We start from the raw sequence: 26,672 nt of genomic DNA, 5'->3' as shown, positions 1-26,672 counted from the left end.
CCTCCAAGGAGCCCTCTGGCTGCACTTTTCCAAAACAGATCGGTTGGTTCTTTTGGCAGCCCATGGTACTTTCAATATTCTCCTCCAACACCATAACTCAAAAGTATCAGTTCTTCTACCTAAAGGAGCATAAAGTAGAACTGCTCCACTGGGTTTCCAAGGCTGTACTCTTTGCTGAAGTACATTGTCACATCTTTCTCCCATGGAGTGACTGATGGCTTTGAATTGCTGACCTTTCCATTGCTCAGCACTTAACCACTGTGCCACCAGGGATCTTTATGTTGGGAAATGGCAAGGCTTCAAACTCTGGATCAGCTAATCCCTGTTCTCTTTCATGCTAAGTACCTATGATTCTAAAATACCTCTTTTGTCTGCTTGTCCAGTATCTTTAATTGTCAAATCCTGGATTTTTCCTGGTGTGGCACTGTAGGATCAGCACTAGACTGTGAACCACAATTCAGTTATTCAAACCCATGAGCTGCTTCTCTGAGACCATACACAAGGTTTCTATGAGTCGGAATCAACTGGGCAACACTTAATAACAACAACATGTCCCTGATGTGGCACTATTGGATAAATACTAGTCTACTAACTGCAAGGTCTGAAGTTCAAACTCACCATCTGCTCTTGAAAACCTATACAGGGTTACTATCCATTGAAACAGACCCAGCAGTACTTAGCAATGACAACAACACCTTTGACTTTGAGCCTTGGTATAGCTTAGAGCACTAGACTGCTAACTGCAAGGTCAGCAGTTCAAACCCACCAGTTGCTCTCGGAAGCCCTATACAGAGTTACTATGAGTTGGAAACATCTAGATGACAAACAATAACAACATCCTTGGCTCCATATCTCTCCCTTTCTGCTATTCACCTAACCCTTCCCCTTGCAAATCAATCAGCTTTTCTTGACTCACCTTTCCAGAAATGATAGTGATACTTCTGTTCAGGAAGCATTCTCTTGGCAGTCCAAGATCAGACAATAGACAGGAAGCAAAGACAGTGGAAACAACCTGAAGTCACACAATGTGTGAGTAGGAGGGCCAGAATTACTCTCAAAGTTTCTGGACTTTCTAAGATCTTAGCAGAAAAACACACTGAAAAGGAAGAATGGAAGTGCAGACTGAAGAGTTTTTACAGAGTTCAGGACCACATTTAACTCCATTAACTCAAATTAATGTGCCTGTAACAAAAACCTCACCTTACATGGTTAAACTGTCCAATCAGGTAAGCATATCAGCTTCCATGAACTACTCTTTATGCCTTTATAACTGAAACAATATGATAGGTGACAGAGATCAGGGTTAACAGCCGGCATGGAAAAAGATCATTCCAAATAAAGTAATAACTAATGCAGATCCACTGTGTAAGTGGCCTGATGCACGGTAAATTGTATTTGCAGTTGGCCAAATGGAAAGTGATATATGTTGGGCTCAAGAATAATAAATACAAGAAGCAATCAATTGAACTGAGCTAAAGTGGTATAGTTTTGAAAGACGACTTAGAGTTATATCTTCCAAACATGGCTAAAAAAAAGGACTCAATTAAAAAGTAAATTGGAAAACTATAAAGTAGCTGACACAAATACAAGGTTAAGTTTATGGAAGTTATAAATGCTAAACAGTTTCCCTCTACAATTCCAATTTCTGCCCACTCTGATTCTTTTCGTGCCTTCCATTTCTTTTTTATGAGTATTATTACTCAACGGGAGAACAATCAGTTATATCAGAGCCATTCATTGTAAAGTTTGTGTCAATAATTTTTATTGAAATAGGACAAAAACAGAGGCATTTGTGTCCACATGCATGCATAAATAGGGAAGAAAAGACAATTATCATGCTATCAGGGTATCCGGAGGAGTCTTTGAACTGAAGGGGAAAAAAGAAAAAACCATCTCCCTGTGGAGAGAATAGAATGTGCTTCATTTCAATATCTATTACAATTATGAAAGAGAGAGTTGCATGGCTTTGAACAGTCTTTGTGAGCAAAGCCTGTGTCAGGACCATGGTTGTGAATTTCAGGCCCTGAGGCTGTTAGTTCAATAACTAGCACAAACAGTCAGGGGCTTTGGAGATGGGAGAGTGCAGTGGGGGTTGAGAACTGGGCTTCTTTAGCCAAGGTGATCATAAGAAACCCTGGAGGGAATTTTTATGTTAAATATAGGTTTTTGTGTCCTTATGGAATCTGGAGTCCTGGTGTCATGCTGTAGGATAGCACTGGGCCACAATATCGGTTTGAGCCACAAGGGTGGCGTTCAAACAGCTGCGTCTTAGAAACCCTATATAGGGACTCTGTGAGTTGAAACCAACTCAGTGGCATTTAACAACAATAGCAAATGGAAACTGAACCTCTTGTTGTGCAGTGAGGAGGCAGATACACACATCACTACCATTCCAGTTTCGTTACTTGAAAACTATAAACATATAACTAAAGATCAGGCCCAGAGCCATGGGATCTTCTGATTGGAAAGAAGTAGAAAGTAGGGGACAGAATGAGGTGGGAGATGAATCAGTCTCTCTCTCACTGCATACTTAAGTGGATATCCTGCCATGAGAAAGTAAGCTTTTCTAGACAAGAAGGCGTCTTCATTATTTTTGGATATCCAGATAACCAACATCTGGTAGACTCTGGCACATATTGAACAGGTCATTTTGTGTTGGTTTTGTCACTTCTGAATTCACCACCTAGCAAGTTAGAGGCAACCTGTGTGAACACTTAACTGGCTTAGCTGCTAACTGGAAGTTTAGAATTTCAAATCTATCCAAGGAGAGGGACCTTGGTAAAAGGTCCTGGTGCTTTACTTCAGAAAACTGAGCCATCGCAAACCCTGTTGAGACACATTTCTACTCTGACACACATGGTGTCTCCATGAGTTGGAATCCACACAATGATGAATGTTTCTGTTTTAAATCTATTTGATAAGCTGCTTACCCAACCAACTGCTGTTGAGTCCATTCTGACTCATAGAGATTATCAGAGGGTTTTCAAGATTATCAATCTGCACAGGAGCAGACTGCCACATCTTTCCTCTGAGGAATGGCTGGTGGTTTTAAGCAACTGACCTTTCAGTTAGCAGCTGAGCTAAATCAATGCACCACCAGGGATCCTACTTAAACTGTTAGAACTTATTTAAAATAGCCACCAGAATGTTTGAGGTTAGTAGTTGGTATCAGTAATACTTAATAGTAATCATAGTCATAAGAACCATCATTGTCTACAAAGTACAAGGGAAAAGCAAGGCAGAAGGAGCTCTCTGGTTACACCATTCCTGACCTCAAGCTGCTATACTATCTCCCTGCCCTGCCAGCTACCAGTTGAGCTGTTAAAGAGATCTGTTATGCTGTGCAAAGTGGGGACCATCCTCACTTCTGTCTAGTAGGAGTTCATCAGAAGAGCCTTGTTTGTGAATTGCTGTTCTTTTTTTATAAGACTACTGGTCTTGCTTGTGTCATATGCAAATGAACCAGCCCCAGATTGTTGATCTCAGTAGAGATAATTATTAACATATAAATAAGTGCCAACCCAAATCAGCAAAACATGTTTACAAGTTAATCTCTTCATTTATCCTGTACATCTTTTGTTTATTGCCAGTTTTGTTTTGTTTTTGTCATCATCTCTTGTCTACTCAGTGGTGGACTATCTAGTAAACAAGGTAAACACAGGCTTACTTGTGCTTATTTACTAATCTGTAGTGAAAATTTCATATATATATTTTTTGACAATATCAAAGATGTGGTGACACTTGAGGAGTCTAAGAGTTAAAGACAACAAAGATAAATACTGTTACATACACAATCCTACAACAGCAGTAATAACAGTAATCTATGAGTGGATACATGGACACTGAAGTTGAATAAGGATGGGAAAGGTATGGGACTACACCCAACTATATGTATATAGATTTGACAGGATATATTTCCACATATGTATTACATGTGCTACAAATATATCCATGAGTATAGTAGAATACATAGAATGCCTGGTGTGGCACTGTGGGTTAATGTGCTGGACTGCAAGGTTGATGTGAACCAAAAGATTAGTGGTTTAACCTCACCAGTCGCTTCTCAGAAACCCTATACAGGGTCACTATGAGTTGGAACTGACTTGATGGTACTTAACAACAACAACAGAGGAGGCCAAGTTATGGCAACTTTTTAGCCATAAGCAAACACCTTAAGAGAATGAGTTGCTGGATCTGAGGGCTCAAGATCATAGCCTTGGGAGACACCAAGGTCAATTGGCACAACATAGGTCAAGGTCAATTGACACAAAAAAGACAATGTTCTACATCCTATTTTGGTGATCAGTGATTGGGATCTTAAAAGTGTATGCATGGCCTTCTAGAGTGCAACTATTGGTTTCGCCCCTCCCACAGCAAAGAAGAGTATAGAAAATAACATGTCCAACAGACTAATGGACCCCTGCTGTAGGATCAACACTAGATTATGGACTACAAGGATGGCAGTTCAAACCTACCAGCTACTCCTCAGAAACCCTATACAGGATTGCTATGAGTCAGAACTGACTTGATGGCACTTAAAAACAACAACAGCAACAACAATGGACCACATGAACCCTAGCCTACAGGACTCTTAGATCAGAGGAATTAGATGGTGCCTGACTACCACTGCTGGAATGTCTGAAAGGAGGTCCTGGCCAGAAGGGGACAAAAATGGGAACAGAACTAAAATACCATCTAAAAAAAGCAGGCTTGCTGATCTGGTAGAGACTGGTAGAACCCTTGAGGCTGGCCCTTAGATACCTTTCAAACCTGGAACTGAACTCATTGCTTGGTTCAACTTTCAGCCAAACATTAGGCAAATCATAACGTGAATAATAGCCCCAGTAAGGTATATACTCATTCAAATAATCAACCATATGGGAACAAAAGGGCAGCGTTTGTCCAGGATAAAGCTCAGAAGGCAGGAAGGGATAAGAAAGAAGGATGAAGAGAAATGGAGGAATTGGGAAGCGTGCTGTTCCATTGTGAGAATTGCAATCCATGCGTATGAATGGAATGGAAGGCCAATTTGCTTTGTAAACTTGAACACATATGACAATAAAAAGTACAAAAAAAAAAAAAAGAGAGAGAGAGAGAAAGATTTGATTGATTATCCTTATTATGTATGGAAGTAGATATATTGTTCAGTAGCTTAATTATGACAATATTATTGAAGAATTTGTAAGAGCAAAGAATAGAAAGAACTGTTTTTAATTATAACATGTTAGTGATTAAAGATATATCTAAAAATAAAATTAGTAATATATTGTAATAGTTGTTTTATGATCATTAAGTACATTTTAATGAAAAAAAGAGATGTGATGAAACCCATAAGAAATTGCTCACTACATATTAATAAGTAAGCAGAAATAAGCCAGTGCTTAACTCACTTACTGGGTATGCTGTCCCTGTCAGGGATTGTAAATTTGAAATGAGTTTTTGATCCTGTAGGAAGGTGTTATGGGGTTGGGAGAGAGACAGATGCCATCAGACCTAGAAGGAGAATCTTTGATGCGATGAAAAAAACGGGAGCTTGTTCACTACTGATTACTAAGGATGAATAAATAAATCCATTCTTACTGGGCTTATTGGGCAGTCTGATACTATTACTCCTCAGCTCCCATCTGCCAAGCTTATGGTTGAAGTACTCTTGCTCTGGCTAGCACTTTTGACTTGGATATTCAATTCTAGTTTCAAAAAATCCAACTGATGCTAACTTATTTTTTTAAATGATTACTTATTTTTAACACTGTACACACAAACACATACAACAGGAATCATAGATCCACAGATCAAAAGTTCAAAGTCACTGATGTAAAAATCAGTCACCCAGCTTGGCCTACTCTTGGGTATGAAGAGAATGGCTTAGGCCCACATATGAGCCAGTAGATGAGATATACTGATCCTTCATCGCAGTGTATGTGTGTCCTCAGATACTAACTTTTTTTAAAATTGACAATATTCACATAAAATCAATCTTTATATCCAGCATCTCAAGAAAATGGGAAGATCTGGTACTTCTGAATGAGATTTTGTTGTGGTAGCCTTGGATACAAATAATAAGCATATGCTCTCCTGCTTCATTTATTTACATTTTCTGACTGACTTTTGTAAGTTTTAAAACTAACCTCCCTATTGTTGGGGACCACAAATCACTGAGATGTTGAGGCCCTGTGTCATGGACGAAAATCCAACATGGAGGCTCCATTCAGGATTGCCAGCCGGGGACCCTGAGGGCCAAGGAAGTGACCTCCTGACATCCTGGGTTCATTGGTTTTTGCGAACTCACTGCTGGGCTACCTCTGTATAATTTTCTCTGGTCTTATTATTCATTCTAGGCTTCTAACTCCAGCGATTGTAACTTCTGAGAAAATGGTTTCTTATGTGCCTCTCTTAATGTCTCTACTGTGTTGGCAGTGCGTAGGATTCTGGGAACAAATCTCTCTGAGGAACAAACTCTGGCCACCTGGCAAGCATGGCAAAACTGTTCTTTATCAAGTTATTCAGTTATGTTTGATATTAACTTAATACATGAGCCCTGATACCCATGGACAAATATTAAAACAAAAGCCTCTTCTAAAGCCAAGGCCATAAAAGTTCCAAAGGCAAGTTTGCTGGGATTCCGCAAGGAGGCTCTGGAGACTATCCACCCAAGGAATTCACTCAAAGTAGACTGGCGAATTCCGGAGTATTGTTCAATGAATAATAGTGACAACCTCCTCAAATTGTCCCCAGGTGCAAACTATTAACCTAGGTGTCCTTCTTCCTCCTGCAAGCCTAAGCCAGGTAGCTGAAACAGCTTGATTCTCTTCAGACCTTTTGAAATCCTTTTCACCTTTACCCATTCGAGATTAAGTGCCATAGGTATGTTAATTAGCCTTAAGAAACCTTGAGTCACTGCCTTAGGATTTGAACCTAAAAATTAACTTATAACAATTTGCTTGAATTTCTGGAAAATTAAGGATGTTAGATTATTAAGACAATTTGAGATGTATATTTTAGAATTTGTTCCTGTAAATCATTGTATCCTGTTTTGAACAATTAATCACATTTCATTTCTGTACCCTGTCTTAACGATCACCTTCTTCCTTTGTGTAAAATCCCTCCCTGAAATAAAAGATGGACGCAGATTGAACCTTGCATGCATTACTGCCTGCAGGGGCCATGATGCCTGCAGTCCAGGGTCTGCCTGCCAGTCTTACATCCACTCTGGTTTCGGGGTGTCTCTTTGTCTCTCTCGTCGCGTCTTTGTGTATATTCTTTTTCTATCTCTTTCGCTGCCAGATCTCCATACTTCGTGAACCAAACTTCCCTGTCGAGGCCGGTCCCCGACACCCTATTTAGAAAATGGAGTCCTGGTGTGGCGTTGTAGGATAAGCACTAAACTGCTAATCACAAGGTTGTTGGTTCAAGGCCACCAGCCACTCCTCAAATCTCTATACAGGGTCTCTATGAGTTGGAACCAAGTAGATGACACTTAACAACAATTTAGAAAACAGAAGTCCTGATATTTTGCCTTGCTTTGAAGATTCCTTAAGATGAGGTCTACCCTCTAGCCCCCAGCCTTTTAATGATGATATAATAGTGATATACAAAATGACTTCAAAAATTGTGGAGAAGTTACATTATCTTTTAGTTCCATTTTTTCATGAAAACCCCTCAAAACCCCTTCATATTTATGTAGGTCTCTATTTTGACCTTTGCACTTATTTATATCTGTCTTTTAAAAAGTCTGTTATAAATACCATACTGTATAATTTACGTGTTTGTTATTGTTGCTAAGAGTCGTTGAGTTGGTTCCAATCCATAGTGAGCCTGTATAGGGTTTTAAAGGAGCAGCTGGTGAGCTTGAACCATCGACTTTGTGTTCAAACTGACTTTGCAGTCCAGCACATTAATCCACAGTGCTACACCAGGACTCCACAATTTACTGGGGTTCTTTAGTATATTTGAATATCTGGGTTTTAGAGAAACAGAAATCTTGCTATTATTTCCTTTTCTAGGTTTGTAATGTTTCTTCCTTGCTTACTATTCCAAGTTAGAGTTTAAAGTAATATATTACTTTTCCAAATAACTCAAATTAGTTTTGGAAAAGCTTACATCTTTGCAATTACTGAGATTTCCCATCATGAAATGTGTTATGATCTCCTACTTGGCTTTTCAGTGTACTTCTCTTTTTCCTCCAAACAGCCTTCTTCCTGTCCTTCTGAGATACTACTCAGTGGGTTTCCCAGGAAGAAAACTTAAAGACAGAGGATATAAGGTATGCAGAAAGTTAACTAGAGAGTGCCCTCAGACTAGACAGCTGTTGGGAGGAAGAAAGCAGTTCTGAATGGAAGGAGAAGTTGAGCTGTGATGCAATCTCCACAAAGACTTTCGCTGACCCTATGGAGAGTTCTGGAGGCCTGCGTTAATGCGCTGGACTGCAAAGTCATTTGAGCCGCATGGTTGGTGTTTCAAGGTCATTAATTGCTCCTTGGAAACCATGTACAAGGTTGCTATGGGTCGGAACTGGCTTGACAACACTTAACAACAACAATGGGGAGTTCTGTAGATGGTCAGGTCTCTTCAGAGTTGTCCTGAATTGAGGTGGCAGGGCTGTCTTGGGAGGCAAATGTGTAACCCTGGGTGAGGTTGCTCTTTCTTGCTGACGGCAATTTCTGGCAAAATTGGGAACTAGGTTGCTCAGGCCATTTTTCTGGTTTACCTCTTTCTTCTTTGGTCTTTACAGGCTCTTGGGAGACCTTTCTTCTCCTATACAAACTCTAAATATTTGAGTTCTGATCTTTTTTCTCTCACATTTTCTTTTTTTCGGTTATAGTTCCTGGAATGTGATCTGTATGCTGCTCCTGGTAAAATTAAAATTGGCTTTAGATACTATAGGGACAAACACTTTTCTTTTAATATTTCTTATTTATTTTCATGCATGTTAAAGTACAATAATAATTATCATATTAAATATGAGATTTCACAGATACAATTGCTTTAGATTTTCACACACAAATATTTGAGGAAATTGAAATATCCTGGCTTGAGTCAGGTGTACTTTAGTCCTTCATTTGAATTGTGGCGTTGGAGGAGAACATTGAAAGTACCATGGATTGGCAGAAGAACAAACAAATCAGAATTAGAAGAAGTACAGCCAGAATGCTTTTATAAGAGAGGATGGCAAGATGTGTTATCAGGAAAGACAGGCTCTGGAAAAGGACATCAAACTTGTTAAAGTGGAGGGTCAGTGAAAAAGAGGAAGACTCTCAAGAAAACGAAATGACCCTGTTACAACAATGGATTCAAACATCCAATGGTTAGGAGGTCAGCACAGGATCAGGGCTTTGTTCTGTTGAGTGTAGGATTGCTATGAGACAGAGAGAACTTGATAGCATCTAACAACAACATTGTTTTAGAAAAGATTAAAGTGAATATTTAGGTGAATATGCTAGTTTTTTTTTTTTTTTTGTAGAAAAATCTATTCAGTAAATAACAGTACAGAAGTACACTACAGTGATACAGCAAATATGGTGACTTCATTTGGAACCATGTCCTTGTTGATTTCATTCTTTGCTGGGCTTAAACCATTGACGTGTTGACAGGTCCATTTATATTTTTGGCTTAAACTTCCCCTCAGAGTTAAAGTTCTTATAGTTGGCTGCCTACTTGACAGCTCCTCTTAAATGTCTCACAATCCCTGTAACTTTATTTTGTTCGATTTCAGCCATTTCACCAAGAGTTGTGCTTTTTAAACCGGAAAGCTGGACGTCTTCCTATTTTTCTTTGCACAATATATCCCTAAAAATTCCTTTAGATTTCATTACCAGTGTATCTCTTGAATCGATCCTATTATCTCCTTCTCCATTGGAAGCATTTTAGTCGAGTCATGATCGCTTTCCTCCTGGGCTATATAAATACTATCCTTAATGGCTTTCCTGTTTCCACTCTTTCTCTTTCCAGTCCATCAGCCACACCTCAGCCAAAGTAGTAATCTTTTAAAATGATAAACCTGACAATATAAATCTTTTGTGTATTACCCATCAATGACTTCTCATTGCACTTTAAATAAAATCTGTAATGTAGTAAAAAGGTGCACTGTGGCTCTGTAGGATAAACAATGGATTGTGAACCACAAGATGGGCAGTTCAAGCCCACCAGTCACTCTGTGAGAGAAGGATGAGACTTTTTGCTCCTGCAAAGCTTTGCTGCTGCTGTTATGTGCCATTGAGTCAGTTCCAACCCATAGTGACCCTGCACAGGGTTTCTGAGGCTGTAAATCTTTATGGGAGCAGAAAGCCTCATCTTTCTCCCACAGAACAGCTGGTAGTTTTGAACTGCTGACCTTGCGGTTCGCAGCCTGATTCGTAACCACTACGCTACCACTGCCTCAGAAATCCTAAGCTAGGTCACTGAGTTGGAACTGACTCGAGGGCACATAACAACAACAAGGTACTACAAGGCCAAATTCATTTACCACTCCAGCTCAGCTTCATCTTGAACCATTATCCTCTTTGCCTATCACATTCTAATGAAATTGGCCCCTTTTGTGTTCCTGGAAACTTTATAGCTCTTTTTGAACCCAGGGCTTTTGTGAATGTTGTTTTCTTCTTCCTAAAATGCTGACTCTTGGCTCTGTAGATGCTGAGCTCTTTTGATGCTGCAGATGTCACTGTATATGTTACCTTCTTGTACTATCTTTGCCTGATCAGCTTATCTAAAGTAGCCTGTTTCCCTGTCTGGGACCCACATTCTTTAGCTACCCTGTACTTATTTGTTACTTAATGCTTGATATAATGTAAAGTTATAGGCCTATTTGTTTGCTTAACTGTGTATTAATTGTCTTGCCACTAGGCTGTGAACTCCATGAGAGTACACTACAGCAAACCTAATCCTTGGTACAGTGACCAAAACAGAATGTTGGTGTTAAATGTCATTAAATTGGTTCTGACTCATAGAGACATTATATAGGGTGTCTGAGCAGTGACGACTTGGTCGAATTGCTGATTTTGTGGTTCAAACTGAACTTGCAGTCTAGTGCTTATCCCACAGTACCACAATTCTCAAAAATAATTTTGGTGAATGAATAAGTACATGGAATGAATATATTTATTGAATTATTATTTAATGCCTCTCAGAACAAGTTTGCTTTTATTAAAGAAACTGTTATGGAATGAGTTGAATCCCCCCCAAAAGGTGTGCTGAAATCCTAGAATTTATACCTGTAGAAGTAATCCTCTTTGGGAATAGAGGTTTCTTTGTTATGTTAACGAGACCCTATCTGCATAAAGTGTGTCCTAAACCTAATCACTTCTGAGAACTAGAAAAAGCAGACTAGACATAGTAACAAGCACAAATTGAGGAAGACAGATGTCACACATAGGTCATCAAGGAACCGAGGAACGCTGTGGCTATAGCTGCTCAAAGAGACAAGAATTGTCCCCAGAACTGCCAGAATCTTTTTCTATAGACAGTGCTAAGAATTTGGACTTCTAGTCTTCTAAACTGTGCTAAATCAATTTCTGTTCTCTCAAGCCACCCACTCATGGTATTTCTGCTGTACTTGTTGTTGTTGTTGTCAGGTGCCATTGAGTCGGAACCAACTCATAGCGACCCCTTGCACAGCAGAATGAAACAATGTCCCATCCTGGGCCAACCTCACTACTGCTGCCACACTTGACGCTAGCAATGATGCCCAAACTAAGACAGAGATTCTGCAATTTATTTGCAAGCAGGGACCAAAGTTCTGTCTCCTCCATGGTCTCTCATTCTGCCCTCTGGTGGTCTGGTTATGGTCCACAGGACAACAGAGTCTCTGATGAAGACAGTGCTGCTCTTCAAGCTCTCCTGACTGAGCTCTGGGTGCCTCAACTTGCTGGGCTTTTCTGATAAGATTATTTCCGGGCTCACATCATTACACAGAGCGTTGGTGTTCCCCTTTGCTGCTCCCCTCATATAAACAAGTAAAGTGGTTTGGGGTCCAGGTGCCCTCTCCTGGAGCCCGGTCCAGCGCAGCCCAACCCAGCCCAGGCTCTCTAATGGATTAAAACAGATTCAGGGGAGTCAGATGAATTCTGCTCAGTCTTTGCTTATGTAGCCCAGAAAATTGTTAAATGTTACTGTAATTTATCATTCGATTATTGCTGCTGTTATTGGTAAATTCTGCCGAGTCGGTTCCGACCCATAGTGACCCTTATAGGGTTTCCAAGGAGTGGCTGGTGATTTGAACTGTTGACCTGGCTGTTCAAATTGACCTTGTTGTCAAATGTTGATCCTACAGTGCCACACCAGGACTCCATTCTATTGTTGTTGTTGTTGTTTTTGTTGTTAAGTGTCCTTGAGTTGGTTCCAAACTAGAGCGACCCTGTATAGTTTTTCTGAGCAGCTGGTGAGCATGAACGCTGATCTTCTGGATCAAGCCGACTTTGCAGTCCAGCACATTAACCCACAACACCACACCAGGACTCCATTCCATTATTAGATGAGTATTTTTCAGTTGTTGTTGTTAAGTGCAGTGGAATCGGTTCTGACTTGCAGCGACCCTGTGAAATGGTGAGGAACATTTTTTTCTGCTAAAGGTCATTTGGATATTTATAACATCACTTAATATAAATTTATGCTGCTATGAAAAATGCTCCTAGATTTATTGACTTTTAGGTCTGCCTGTGGTTGCCTTAGCAGGGTCAAACCACATGATTTCATGGGCACAGGGCCAGATGTTCCCCACCCTGGGGGTTTCCAAGGAGTAGCTGTTGGATTTGTTCAGTGTTTCTACAGTGCCACACCAGGATTTTCCCATGATACATTGTAATTTGTTACTATTGATATCAAGGGACTTCTAAAAGTTAGTGGAAAAATCCCATAGATTTTTCATTCCATTCTCCCACAAACTTATTGAAGTTCCCTCTTATATTGGATAGCTATTGGTTTTCTGTATGTATTTTTTTGTCCTGGGCTATTTTCTTAAATCTTAATAGTTTTGTTGTTGTTGCTGATTCGCTTCAGATTTTTAAGAAAAAACAAATCAGATCTTCTGCAAAAGATGACTTTTTTCCCCACTTCTTTTCAATGATGATCTATCTTTTTTTTTGGTTGTATTGTTGTATTTCAATCTCTAGCGATTACAGAACAATGTCAGATAACAGTGGCAACAATAAGCCTCGTCTTATTTCTGATTTGAGTGGGAACGCCTCTAGTCTTTTCTTGTTGAATAGGGTGTTGATTATGATATCTAATCTTGAGGCTTTTCTCCTTTACTACTTTACTAAGAATTTTAAATTTTTTTGAAATTTTACTTGATAAAACGAAGCATATTTTCAGATGCAGAAAGGCTGCTTCATTTTTGGCCCCCATCTGCTTCCTTGGCCCTGTTCTATAGGCAAACATCCATTTTTGCGTGTGTTTCTGATATTTGGAACTTGCAAACCTGCTATGCCTCCTTTTTCTTCTCAAGATTCCTCAAACTGATGCACATGCACTTGCTTTTCAGACCTTTCGCTACATAAATTGCTCTAAAGAACTCCTCAAGCTTGTCAATATGGCCTTCAAAGATACATTTAGTCAGCCTGGAGGCCTTTGTGGAAAGACTGTAGGGACTACCTCTGGGGTTCCAAATCCTTAACTTCCAGAAAAATGGTGAGAAGTCTCTTGGGAATATAAAACAAGCCTGAGGACAATATAAACCTTAGTTGTGAGGACCCCAGGGTCTATAGTGTGTGTGTGGTAGTGGTGGTGGTGTTGGCAATAAACCTCACCATGCTCTTTAGGTACCATCTACCCCAGGGAGGTCTCTGCCTCTCAAAATAAACTCTATAATTTTATAGTTATGGAAATAAATGCTATTCCTGACAAAGCACAATCACTAGGATATGATTTTTTTTGAAGACATTGCTATAAGAGCTTTCAAGTATTCATAATCTCAAAATCCATAAAGCAAAAAATTCCTGCCCTAGAGTTTTTCCTGGCTGCCCTCCACATGCCCTACCCACTGTGAATACCTTATCCATTTCCCAGTTACAATGACCCTCATCATTCAATGTCTAGCTCATGTATGGTGGTAATAATAGGTAACATTTTCTGAGGGCTTACCAGCTCCCAAGCACTGTGCTATCAACTCGACACTTCCTAGTTATTGTCAATTAGTCTTATTTAGTCTTCATCACAGTTTTATGAGATTCACTCCTCATTACCATCCCCATTCTAAAGTTGAAACACAGAAAGATGAAATAATTTGCAAAAGGTTATATAGAGCAGGTACGTATGTATATCTGTTGTTGATACGTGCTGACTTCAACTCATTAAGACTCCATGTACAACAGAACAAAGTGTCTGGTGCCGTGCCATCTTCCTGATCACAGGAATTCTTGAGTCCATTGTTGTTGTTTTTAAAGGCCATTGACTTGATTCTGACCCATAGCAACCCTGTATAGGGTTTCTGAGGAGCAGCTGGTGAGCTTGAACTGCCAACCTGGCAGTTCAAATGGCTTTGCAGTCTGATGCATTAGGCCACAGCGCCACCCCAGGATTCCATTATTGTAGCAGCTGTGTATTATGAGTACCTTCCAACCTAAGGGACTCTTCTTCAAGATTATATCAGACAATACTCTCCTGTGAGCAATAGGGCTTCCATTGTTCAAATGTTGAAAGTAGATGAACATATTTTCTGTAGAGTTGTTTCATAGTGATGTTCTCAGAGTAGAACTGCCCTATAGGGTCTCCACATCTGGGATCTTTATGGAAGCTGACCACCATATTTTCCTCTCATGAAGTGGATCCTCCCATTATACTTATTCAATCTTAGTTCTGAGAAAATAATCTGAGGAGCTGGATTATACCAAAAAGAATGTGGCATCAGGATTGAATGAAAACGCATTAACAACCTGCAATATGGAGACAACACAATGTTGCTTTGCTGGAAGCAAAGAGGACTTGAAATGCTGATGAAAACCAAAGACTACATTCTTCAGTATGGATTACACCTCAATGTAAAGAGAGTGAAAATCCTCACAACTGGACCAACAAATGACATCATGGTGAATGCAGAAAAGATTGAGTTTACAAAGACTTCATTTTGCTTAGATCTACAATCTACACTCATAAAGCATCAGTTAAGAAACCAAAAGTATTACATTAGGCAAATCTGCAGCAAAAGATCTCTTTGAAGTATTAAAGAGCAAATATGTTACTTTGAGAGATAAGCTGGGCTTGACCCAAGCAAGCCATGGTATTTTCAATATCTTCTATGTATGTGAAAGTTGGATAGTGAATAAGGAAGACCAATAAAGAATTGCTGCATGGCCTTCCAGAAGAACAAACCAATATGTTATGGAAGAAATGCAATAGAATACTCTTTAGAAGTGATGATGACAAGACTTCGCCTCTCCTATTTTGGATGTGTTGTCAGGAGGGAGCAGTTCCTGGAGAAGCACACCATGCTTAGAAAAGTGGAGTGTCAGTGAAAAAGAGAAAGAATCTCAAAAAGAGAGATCGACACAGTGGCAATAACAATGGACTCAAATATAGCAATCATGAGGATGATGCAGGACTGGGTAACATTTCAGTCTGTTATGCATAGGGTCTCTATTGGTGGTTATGTGCCGTGGAGTCAGTTCCAACTCATAGCAACCCTGTATGGGGTTTCCGAGGTGTAAATCTTCATGGGAGCAGAAAGCCTCATTTTTCTTCAGCGGAACAGCTGGGAGTTTCGAACTGCTGACCTTAAGGTTTGCAACCTGATTCATAACCACTACGCTACCAGAGCTCCTTAGAGTCTCTATTAGTTGGAACCAATTCAATAGCACCTAACAACAACTGCTGATCTTTCAATCAGTAGCCAGCGCTGACACACTGCATTACCAGGGCTCCTTTGGATGTGGCTTTCCAGGCCTTTATCCTAGACTGTCTAAGTCTAAAAGTTACACTGAAATTTGAGATCCTGCTGGTGTTTGAAATTCAGGTGACATAGCTTTCAGCATTATAGGAACAAGCAAGCACCTCAGTATGACAAACTGACAGGCATGTGGTGGGCATGATTTAATGGTGTTTCTATGCACTGTATATTCCCTGTGCTATGACCAGCTGTCACTGAAACTCTTCCCTCTTAGTTTTAATTTTTGACTCAGTGAGTGCAATGTTACTGTATGGATAATCTTGAATCTGTTCCAAGTTATTTAAAGACTATTTGCAAACAATATATTTAACTATTAACAATGACAGGACTGCAGCTGAAAAGTGATACATAAATGCAAAGAGGTGTGAGAGTAGATATTGTTTGGGGCATTGTCAAAAAATAGACTGACATAGAGTGGCTAACGGTACAGGTTCTAGAGTCTGGTTGGGAACCAATGAATGTCCTTGGGCATAATCGGGATAGAGCTAGGAACTCTATCCATAGGGTTTTGTGAGAATCAATAACCTGCTACAGGTTAAAAACTTAAGTGGTTCTTGGCTCAAGATACACCAATTATTATTTGAGTATATTTGGTTTGAAGATAGGATGAACACATAATTTACTGTCCAACTCAGACACTTCAGAGTCCAAGTGGTGGAGGAAATTATTGATAATCACAGTTGGACATCATGCATGAACTGGGAGTTACAATAGATTTAAGGTATTTTTTAGGAGAAAAGATGGTAATGCAAATTGTTGATTATAATCTCTTGTTATTTCTGTTAGGTGCCATCAAGTCAGTTCCAACTCAGTCACCCGACGTACAACAGAACAAAATGCCCAAGTTGAACTGTTCTATTATTTTTTTTAAACTTTGACAGTTGGAGGTGTACCGTGTAGGTAGGAAATGCTAATATTAGTCACTGTTTGTTGAGTTCCCACCATGTTCCAGGTTTCTAACATGCATCTCACTGATCTTCATATTGCCCTGAAAGTTGACTATTACTATTTTCATTTTATAGAAGAAAAGAATACGTCTTGAAAAAGTTCATTCACAAATAGCAAGAGGATGCATCAAAATTACAAACCAAATTTCTCTGACATCAGTGGCTTTAGTCTTTACAGCAAATTTACTAAAAGGTTGCTTAAATATCACATGTGTCATTTAGATTCCAGGCAGGCAGATGGTCCCAAATTTAAGTTCTGCAAACCAGAGTTCAATCTAATAGAACATGGTTGTAAAATGTCTGTCCCACAGGAAGAAAGAGATTGGGCTCCCCAAAATCACTTTATGTGAAACATTCTAAGAGTTAAGCATCTGATCATATGACACCAGGACTATCAAACTGCAAATACATGGTTGAGCAACTTGCATCCTTCAAATATGGAGTACATAAAAAAAAAACCCACAAAAACATTCTGGATAGTGTGTATTCTTGTAGATTCATTTGGTATTTGAAGTACATCACATGGAACTCCTCATAGCTAAGAGGCTACATTCAGCAGCATTTATATAACACACATATGTGAAGTGTCTGCTCTGTGCCAGGCACTGTACTAGGCACTGGGATAGATAAGATAATGCCGATAATGCAACAGAGTAGACACATTTATAAGGAATGTATTCTGAGATGCTGGTGAACCTCTAACTTTGCTAAAAGTTTCATAGCATATCATTTCTTTTATAAAATTTATACATGACAGCTTCTGAAATATATATATATCCACAGGTAAATTACAACAAAGTATAGCTAAGATTGGGATCTTGGGTGGTTAGCTAGGTTCATTCATTAAATGTTTGATTCCTCGCCATAAAACACAAGATTCCAAAGTGTGCCTCAACAAAATGATAAGTTCCAACATTACATGGACTTTCTGGATTTTGCATAAAAACTTTGGAAAGTAAATATTAGGTTTCCAAGTACATTTTCCCTAACATGGCTTTGAGGCTCCTGGTCTGTATGGATATTGAATAAGAACAGTTAACATTGAGGTCTATCTAGTGATGACTCCATCCTTAGGAGGAAAAGAAATCATAGAATTTCACAATAAACAGATCGACATTTACCCTGTTCCCTGCTTCAACAAGTCAAATAGACCAGAAATACCTGGAGTTAATCTCAAAGAAGGGTGAACAAACTTGCAGTGGTAAGTTCTTCACAGACATGCTCTGAATCCTAATGGAGTATTTTGATATCACTCACATTCCATTTCAACTAATTTTGTGAGCACTACCTAAGTTATTTTGTTTTATTTTTCTCCCCTACACAACAGAAGTAATAGGAGAGATGCTACCCTGTCATAGATCAAACTGTGTTCCCCACACTATATGTCAATTGTCAATGATTCTCAGTGATTTGGCAATTATGCAATGATGTAATGTTGCCCTTATGGGCTGGTTCCCCATGATGTTCTCTGATGTGATAAACCAATACAGATTAATCCTATCACAATCTTAATCCTATCTTAATCCTATCACAACCCTAAATCTGATTTAAGGGATTTACCGAGGGGTGTGGCCTGCAACAAAGTTTAGAAAACTAAAAGGACAGAGAAGTGAGCAGAGAAGGAGAGACATCCAAGAAAGAAGAGCAAGAAGTGGGCTGTGTCCTTTGGACCTGGGATTCCTGCACTGTGAAGCTCTTAGATTCAGTGAAAGGCTGATGCCAAGACACATGAGGATCTTCAGGGAATGCTGGGCTTACAGATGCTGAAGGAGTCAGGGACCTGCCTCTAAAGCTGGCCCTCTAATGTATGCACTTCTAGATTCCTAAGCTGTGAAAGAATACATTTCTGTTTGACAAAACCATTCACTTATAGTGTTTCTCTTATAGTAACTCTAGATAACCCTTCTAGACACCCAGAGAAGCAAACCTTGGCAATAATGGTGCTGGGGGATTAAGGGATAATGTGCATAAAGTGAAAAAGAACCATGGTGCTTGTGAGGTTTTCAGATTTCTTTAGAATGAGAGAGAGCTTTCTCCCAAGAACGTCCTAGTTTAAAGCATTCCATTCTATTTCAAACAGATCCTTGGGAAGTAGCTAAAATATGAGTCTCCACAAAAGTGAAATAACAGAAACATGTTCACACAGGGATGTGATCTCTACTCCACCGCTGTTTCTGGGTCTGCTTGTATCCCTCATCCATTTTGCACCCCAATAACACTTTATTCTTAGTGTAGCATCACTGTCTTCTCTGTTTTATAAATATCTTTTGGTCTTCCCTATGAGACTCTGAGATATCTAGCATATTGCAACTGTGTCTGGCACATATGTGCTGATTCAATTAAACCACTTATTGTTTATTCTCAATGCAAAGAACGCACACTATAAATGTTTGCTGAAGGACAAACTGAATCAACCAGGAAGATAGTTAAGAGAGTAACATGATCTAGAGGAAGTCATTTAGGACAAATTGTTAAGGATGATTATATGAGATAATTATATGATTATATGAGAAGCTATGAACAGAATAAAATGGCAGAGGAATATATAGACTACCTGATCTGATTTCATCCCTTGTGGTCCTGGTGTAGGAGGGACGAGTCTCAAGAGAAGGATATCATGTTTGGTAAGGTGGAGGGTCAGAGAAAAAGAGGAAGACCCCCAGTGAGATGGCTTGGCCAAGTGGCAGCATCAATGGGCTCAAGTGTGACAACAATTGTGAGGTTGGCCCAGGATCAGGCAGTGTTTCGTTCTGCTGTGCATAAGGATGCTATGAGTCGGTACCGACTAGATGGCACCTAACAACAACAACAAGTACTGGTGTGGAACTGTAAGATAAACACTGGACTGCTGACTGTAAATTGGCAGTTCAAATCCATCTCCTGCTGCTCTTTGGAAACCCTACTTAGGGTTACTGTGAGCTGGAACTGACTTGATGGCACTTGAAAACAAACAAGTGTCAACACACTCACATACACATAGCTCAGGATTTCAAACATTTCCCAAGGAGGGACATCCTAGTGAAGAAAAAGCCAATCCAGGTGCCAAAGAGTTAAACCTCTACTTTCATTGAAAATACCAAGAGATAGGTTGCTATGCTTTCTCTCAAAACTGCTGCAAAGGTAATCTGCAAAGGCTTGTACATGAAGGAAATAAATGACAAAGGGCGAGTACTTTGAGTCTGTCTTAAAGTATGAGAACTAGAATCATATGTCCTCATTTCCTTCTCCTTTCTATCCCAGACTTGACCCTGAGCAGCTTGAAGCATGAGGACTGGAATTGTTAATAACAACTCCAGTGTGGTCCAGTCCTGAATTGTGGCCACTAATTCCATGGCTCACTGGGGCTCAGGGAGATCAGTGGTTGAGCTTGGGAATTCCTGCAACATCTTCACCTCCTGTCCCTGAGATTCAGGCTGGCAACTGAACAGCTGCTCCGTTCGTTGTCAAAGTGATTTCCTTGGAGGACTGCATCAAATAAATGACTAGTGAAATACTATGGCTTTGTGTACCTGGGTGTTTTCATTAGTAATGAATGAGCTGAGAAGATGCTTAACCTGAGGTTTTTGTGAAAGGCCACCCATCTCTACCAGTTTTCTAATATTTATAGCAGGTAAGCAAATAATAGCACTGAGGCTGTTTTTTGTAATTGTCACAAGTCTTATTATCAAATGAGTATTCTTACCTGTGCCAAAGATCTTTTGGGAATTAATGCACTTATTCCCAAAAGCTTTCCAGTATTTATAAGTGTTAGATTATGTTGAATCTTAGATTGAACTTCAGAATCCGTGAAAAATCAAATTCCCATTTTGGGCCCAAGACTGACTTAGCGGACTTAATTGTTGATCGCCTTGCATTCCTTTCTCTGATATGAGAATAAATAATAATAATAGCATCAATTTAATAACTTGCCTTTGAGTCATTTCCAACTCATGACAACCTCAGCTGTTAAAAATTAGAACTACTTCAGAGGATTTTCTTAGCTATAATCTCAATAGAAACAGATTGCCAGAACTTTGTTCTTGGTGTCTCTGGATGAGTTTGAACCACCAAGCTCTTTAGGTTAGAAGTTAAGCATAAACTGTGCCACCCATGGCCCCTCGTGGCACTAGCAAGCTACTTTATTTGAGCAATCACTCCTTCCCCATTCCACTTTGCTATTGATAGTGGTGTCCTTCAAAAGGCTCTGCCTGTAACCTAGGACAGCCAAGCAGAGAATTCCATACTTTACCAAACATGTTAGCCTTCTCCAGTGATTGATCCCTTCTAATGACACATCCGAAGCAAGTGAGTTGGACAATGCTCTCGTGATCCATAAAGTTTTTGTTGGCTAATTTTTGGAAGTACATCATGAGGCTTTTCTGTTTTAGTTCCTGTCTTAGTCTGAAAGCACTGTTGAAACCAGTCAACCTTGGGTCATCCTGTTGATACCTGAAATACCGGTAGCATACCTTCCAGTATCCCAATACACAAGTTACCAAAGTGCAACAGACTTACAGATGGGTGGAGAGCCCCAATAGCTAAGAAGACATAAAAACAAATTCTAAAACCTGTGAAGTAATGCTGGGCTGTGCCATCAGAAATGAGCATTAGAGCTGGGAAGAAGACAGATGAGTCAATTTAGAAAATGATCTTGAGAGGAACTCATCAATTTAAGACCCAGAATCCTGTCTGGCCTGCTTTGCTTAAGAAAGAATTTGATCCAAGTTAAATAGAGCAAATTCCCAGGATCCTGACAGACACCATTCACAATTTATTCTTAATCCTTTAATTCAATGATTGATATGAACGCTCTGGCAAAACGAATCTTCTTCCTCCACCTCTTAGGAGAAAGTCAATTGTCTCTTAGGCTACAAGACAAGCTGAGGCAATAGAATTGAGTTCATAAAATGGGAATGGAAATAAAATTCACAGTTTGATTTTTTCCCCCCTTCCTTCCTTTGCTACACTTGCTGCTATGTTGATGGTTGCTTCTTGGCAGAGAGTAAGAGAAATAAAGAAAGCCTAGGGTTTGTTTCTTAAGAAATCATACAAGAAACAAAAGAAAGCTGTTTCTGTAGACTAGAGAGGGTTTGCCAGCAATTATGTTTTGTAAAAAATAAATAATGCATTCGATTTCCAAAAGGCCCTGACAAACTATGATAGAAGAAAAAAAAAAAAAATCAAATATTTTCCTTTGGTTTTAGGGTGGCGAGTTTCATGACGGAAATAAAGTGAGTCTGTGTTCTCTAAGTAATTTATTAGTGCATCTTGGCACAACAGCACTAATGGGCTTGCTGCCAGGTATTCTGAGCTGCAGTTTGTCATGTCTGACTCTTTAGTTCTTTCAAGCAACTAAAGAAATGGCCTTCTGCAGGCTGTCAGTGACAGATTCCAGCTCACTCACATAGATAAAGCTCAATTAGCTCCTGGAAAAAACATCTTTTAAAAATGCAATGAGCTGCACCATGAAAGATAGGTAGACAACGGCACCCGAAACAAAATAAAATGTTACTGCTGAGGGAAGGACGTGGCTACAATGAACAAGTGTATGGTGTTTTTATTGGACAGTTCTTCTGAAAACAATGTAGTTGACCATTTTTGATGACTTCAAGTGTTAGGATAGATCTTTACTGTACAGGTCAAAGTCCTGAACAGTTATTGTATTTTTGTGCAAATAGTGCATGTATTATTATGTTATATATATGTGCATGTGTATGTTGTTGTTGTTATTAAGTGCTGTTGAGTTGGTTCCAACTCAGCAACCCTGTATAGGGTTTCCGAGGAGTGGGTTGTGGGTTTGAACTACCGACCTTGAGGTTCAAACTGACCTGTGGACCAGTGGTTGTCTTGGAGTACCACACCAGGACCAGGACTGTACTATCTGTCTATCTATCTATCTATCTATCTATCTATCTATCTATCTATCTATCTATCAGCCATGGCTCCCCTCCCTTCCCCAAGGTATTTTTGTAAGCACATTGTGCTAACAACAAGACCACATAAGCACATTTACAAAAATACCTCACAGGGTGATGGTGCAGTTGGCAAAATGTTAGAACATGCAAGTTAGTTTAGCAAAATACATTAATATGTCATTCATTCATCCATTCGTCTCATGAATAAGACTCATCATTTAAGTTTATAATTTGCAAGGAATTCTAGCCTAGAATTTTGAGTCACTTCTGACTCATAGCAACCCTGTAGAGGGTTTCTGAGGAGCAGCTGGTGAGCCTGAACTGTGAACCTTGCAGTTCAAAGCAACGTTGCAGTCCAGCGCATTAACCCACAACACCACCCCAGGACTCCAGCTTAGAATGGTGGCTGTGTGGTGGCTGTGTGCTGTGGAGTTGGTTCTGACTCATAGCGACCCTGTACAGGGTTTCCGAGGCTGTAAATCTTTACAGGAGCAGAAAGCCTCATCTTCCTCCTGCGGAACAGCTGGCAGTTTCGAACTGCTGGCTGACCTTGTGGTTCGCAACCCGATTAGTAACAAGTACGCTACCAGAGCTCCTTAATAGAGGTAGCAAATTGACCTCTTACTGATTGATTCTTGCCTACAAATGTGTTGTTTTAACTCAGAAAGTATTAAACAAACATTCAGAAAAAATATAAAGATATTTTATGCACACAAATGTTCAGACTTTTAGTATCTCTTAAAATGAAATACTTGGAAAACAGTATGTATTTTTATGGGGTCAAACCTGGCTTATTCTAAGTGCCCATTGTTGTTAATAGCTGTGCAGTTAGCTCCAACTTATGATGACCCATGTACAACAGAATGCAATTTTGCCAAGTGCTGCATCATCTTCATGAATAGTAATATGCCTGGATCCATTGTGGAGTCCATTGAGTATTTTGAGTGTCTTCCAACCTAGGGAGCTCATTTTCCAGCATGCTACCAGGCACTATTCTATTGTGATCATAGAGTTTCCACTGGGTAATTTTCAGAAGTAGATCTATAGCCAGGCCTTTCTTCCTAGTCTGCTAAGTATCTACTGTCCCCTTATGGAGAAAGACTCCTCTCCTCCTTCACCTTGGTCTCCACCAAGCTTTCTATATTCATTTCTGTCACTTGGCCTGGAGGTGGGGGGCCTACCTCATATTTGTATACCTATGATTTTCAACAGTGATTCTGAGAACGCCTTTTATCAAAAGTATTTGAGATTCTTATAATAACAGTAGATTCTCAAGCCCCTAGGAGGACCTAAAGAACAAAACCATTTAAAGACCATATTGAATTCCAGTTTTTAAGAACAGATGAAAATCTCAATATCGTAAATGGGTCTTGGTTTGGATACTATGCCGGTGTCTCTACCCCTCCTCCATGAATTACTTTACCTTCCTCTTAATGGCTACTTTTCCCCTGAAAACATCAGCTATTCAAAATCACCCTGCTGAGAAAAATTCAAATGGTTTAATGTCTGTTACTGACTTAGGCCAAATTTTCAATTTGGAGATAAAATCCACTACATTTTATGAACTAATTTGTTCTCCATACAAGTGGTTGAACTTGATAGCTATATTTCTATATTTTTTGCTGGCACTCCTAAATCATAATTATAGGAAATAGTGCTAGAGTTAGAATTCAATTGGCAGAAAGCCTAAATGAATTAATAAAAACTCTCTATTTTCCCCCATGCACTCTTCTCTGACTTCTGAAGGTAGTTAGCTAGGAAGGGTCTGGACTGTCTATTATAACACCAACACTGGTAATCCCTTCCATTTGTATGCTGCTTTAGAATTTACAAAGCACTCGCACATGCATTATCCCCTTTGGTTCACTTAGCCACATTGTGAGATGGGGACACATGAAGAAATAAGCCTGAATTAACACTGTAGATGATCTTGCAAATTCTGTTCTGCTTCTGTTACATTAGGTCTAAATTTTTAGCACCAAATTTATCACCTATTAATATCCACTTGTAGGTTTATCCTAAATAGGTGCCACACTTTGTACAAGTAAACCCCTAAAGATTGTTAACTAAATCTTTTCAACTGCTTCAAATAGACCAGGCAGAAGCTCTTGTTTACTGACAGAATTTTATAAACATAATTGTTACTGTGTTCTTTGGGGAGTTGTACAATTTGCACATTTGATCTAAGGTTGTAATCCCTTTCTATATTGTTTTTTACCTTCTCTTTTCTTTAACTGTCCCATATCTCTTACATACTATCTACTGTTGTTGAGTGCCACTGAGTCGATTCCAACTCATAGCTACCCCTTAAAGGATTTCCAAGGTTTAAAATCTTTTAGGAGCAGAAACCTTCATCTTTTTCCTGTGGAGCAACTGGTAGGTTCGAAACTCTGACTTTGTGGTTTACAGTCCAGTGCTTATCATATGGAGATACCAGATTCCCTATCTTATCTGTAGCAAGGAATATAGTCAAAGCAAAGTGAAACAGTAATGATAAAGTCTGTGAGGTACCATTGTTCCAAATATATAACACCTTCCCCAAACTTAGAACACAATATCCTCTTAAATCCTTGCCCCAGACGTTTGGAACCATCACAGGTTCTTGGTGGTCTTGACTCTGCCTTTTGTTTTCATGAGTTCGCTCATGTTTTTTAATGTACATGATTACAGCTTATTACTTGAGTTGAGATATGGATGGAAATACCAAATAAACACTTGAATCCTTTATAGTTGTTGTGCTGTTGAGTGCCATTGAGTCAGCTCTAACTCATAAGGACCCTGTATAGGGTTTCTAATGAACAGCTGGTGCATTTGAACTGCTGACCTAGCATTTCAAACTGACCTTGTAGTCTAGTGCCACATGCTAGTTGCTCTCAATTCAGTGCCAACTTATAGTGACCCTGTGTGCAACAGAAAGACACACTGTCTGGTCCTGCATCATCCTTCCAATCATTGCTGGGTGTAAGCCCACTATTGCAGCCACTGGGTTCATCCATCTTATTGAGAGTCTTTCTGCTTTTTTTGCTGATCCTCTACTTTACCAAGCATGATGTTCTTCTCCAGGGACTGTCTCTCCTGATAGGATGTTTCAAGTACGTAGACGAAGCTTTGCAGTCTTACTTCTAAGGAACATTCTGGTTGTACTTTTTCTATGAGAGATTTGTTTGTTCTTCAGGCAGTCCATGGTATATTTAATCTTGTCAATGCTGTAGTTTAAAGGCATTGATTCTTCTTTGGTCTTTGATGTTTATTGTTCAGTTTTCACATGCACATGAACCTATTAAAACTACCCTGGTTTGGGTTAGGTGCATCTGAGTCCTCAAAGTGACATTTTTAACAACGTCTTTTGCAGCAAATTTGTCCAGATAAACCATTTTGTTTCCTGGCAATTGTTTCCATGGGCAATGATTGTGGATCTAAGTGAAATGAAATTCAACTCTAATCTTTTCTCTTTTTATCATGATGTTGATTATTAGTACAGTTGTGAGGATTTTTTTTATCCAAATTGAAGGCTGTAGTCTTTGATCTTCATCAGGAAATGCTTTAAAAATCTCTACACTTTCAGAAAGCAAGGCTGTGTCATCTGCATATTGCAGGTTGTTAATGAGTCTTCCTTCAAAGTCATGCCAACCAAGTTCTTCTTCAAATAGTTCAGTTTCTCAGATTATTTGCTCAGAATACTAACTGAATAAATCTAGTAAAAGGATGCACTTTATTCACACCTATCATGATTTTAAACCACTGTTCAAATTAATGGACTACCTCTTGGCCTATGTACAAGCTCTATATAAGCATAATTAATTGTTCAGGAATTCACATTTTTTGCAAAGTTATCCATAATTTATTATGATCCATGCAGTCAAATGTCTTTGCATAGTCAAGAAAGCATAGGCTAAAAGCTTTCTGGTATTTTTTTGATATTTTTTTATCCCATATTTTCTTTTAAATCCGACTTAA

This window comes from Chrysochloris asiatica, unplaced genomic scaffold (assembly GCF_000296735.1).
Source record: "Chrysochloris asiatica unplaced genomic scaffold, ChrAsi1.0 scaffold00053, whole genome shotgun sequence".
NCBI lineage: Eukaryota > Metazoa > Chordata > Mammalia > Afrosoricida > Chrysochloridae > Chrysochloris > Chrysochloris asiatica.
The sequence above is the reverse complement of the archived record's forward strand: the minus strand, read 5'-3'. Positions refer to the sequence as shown.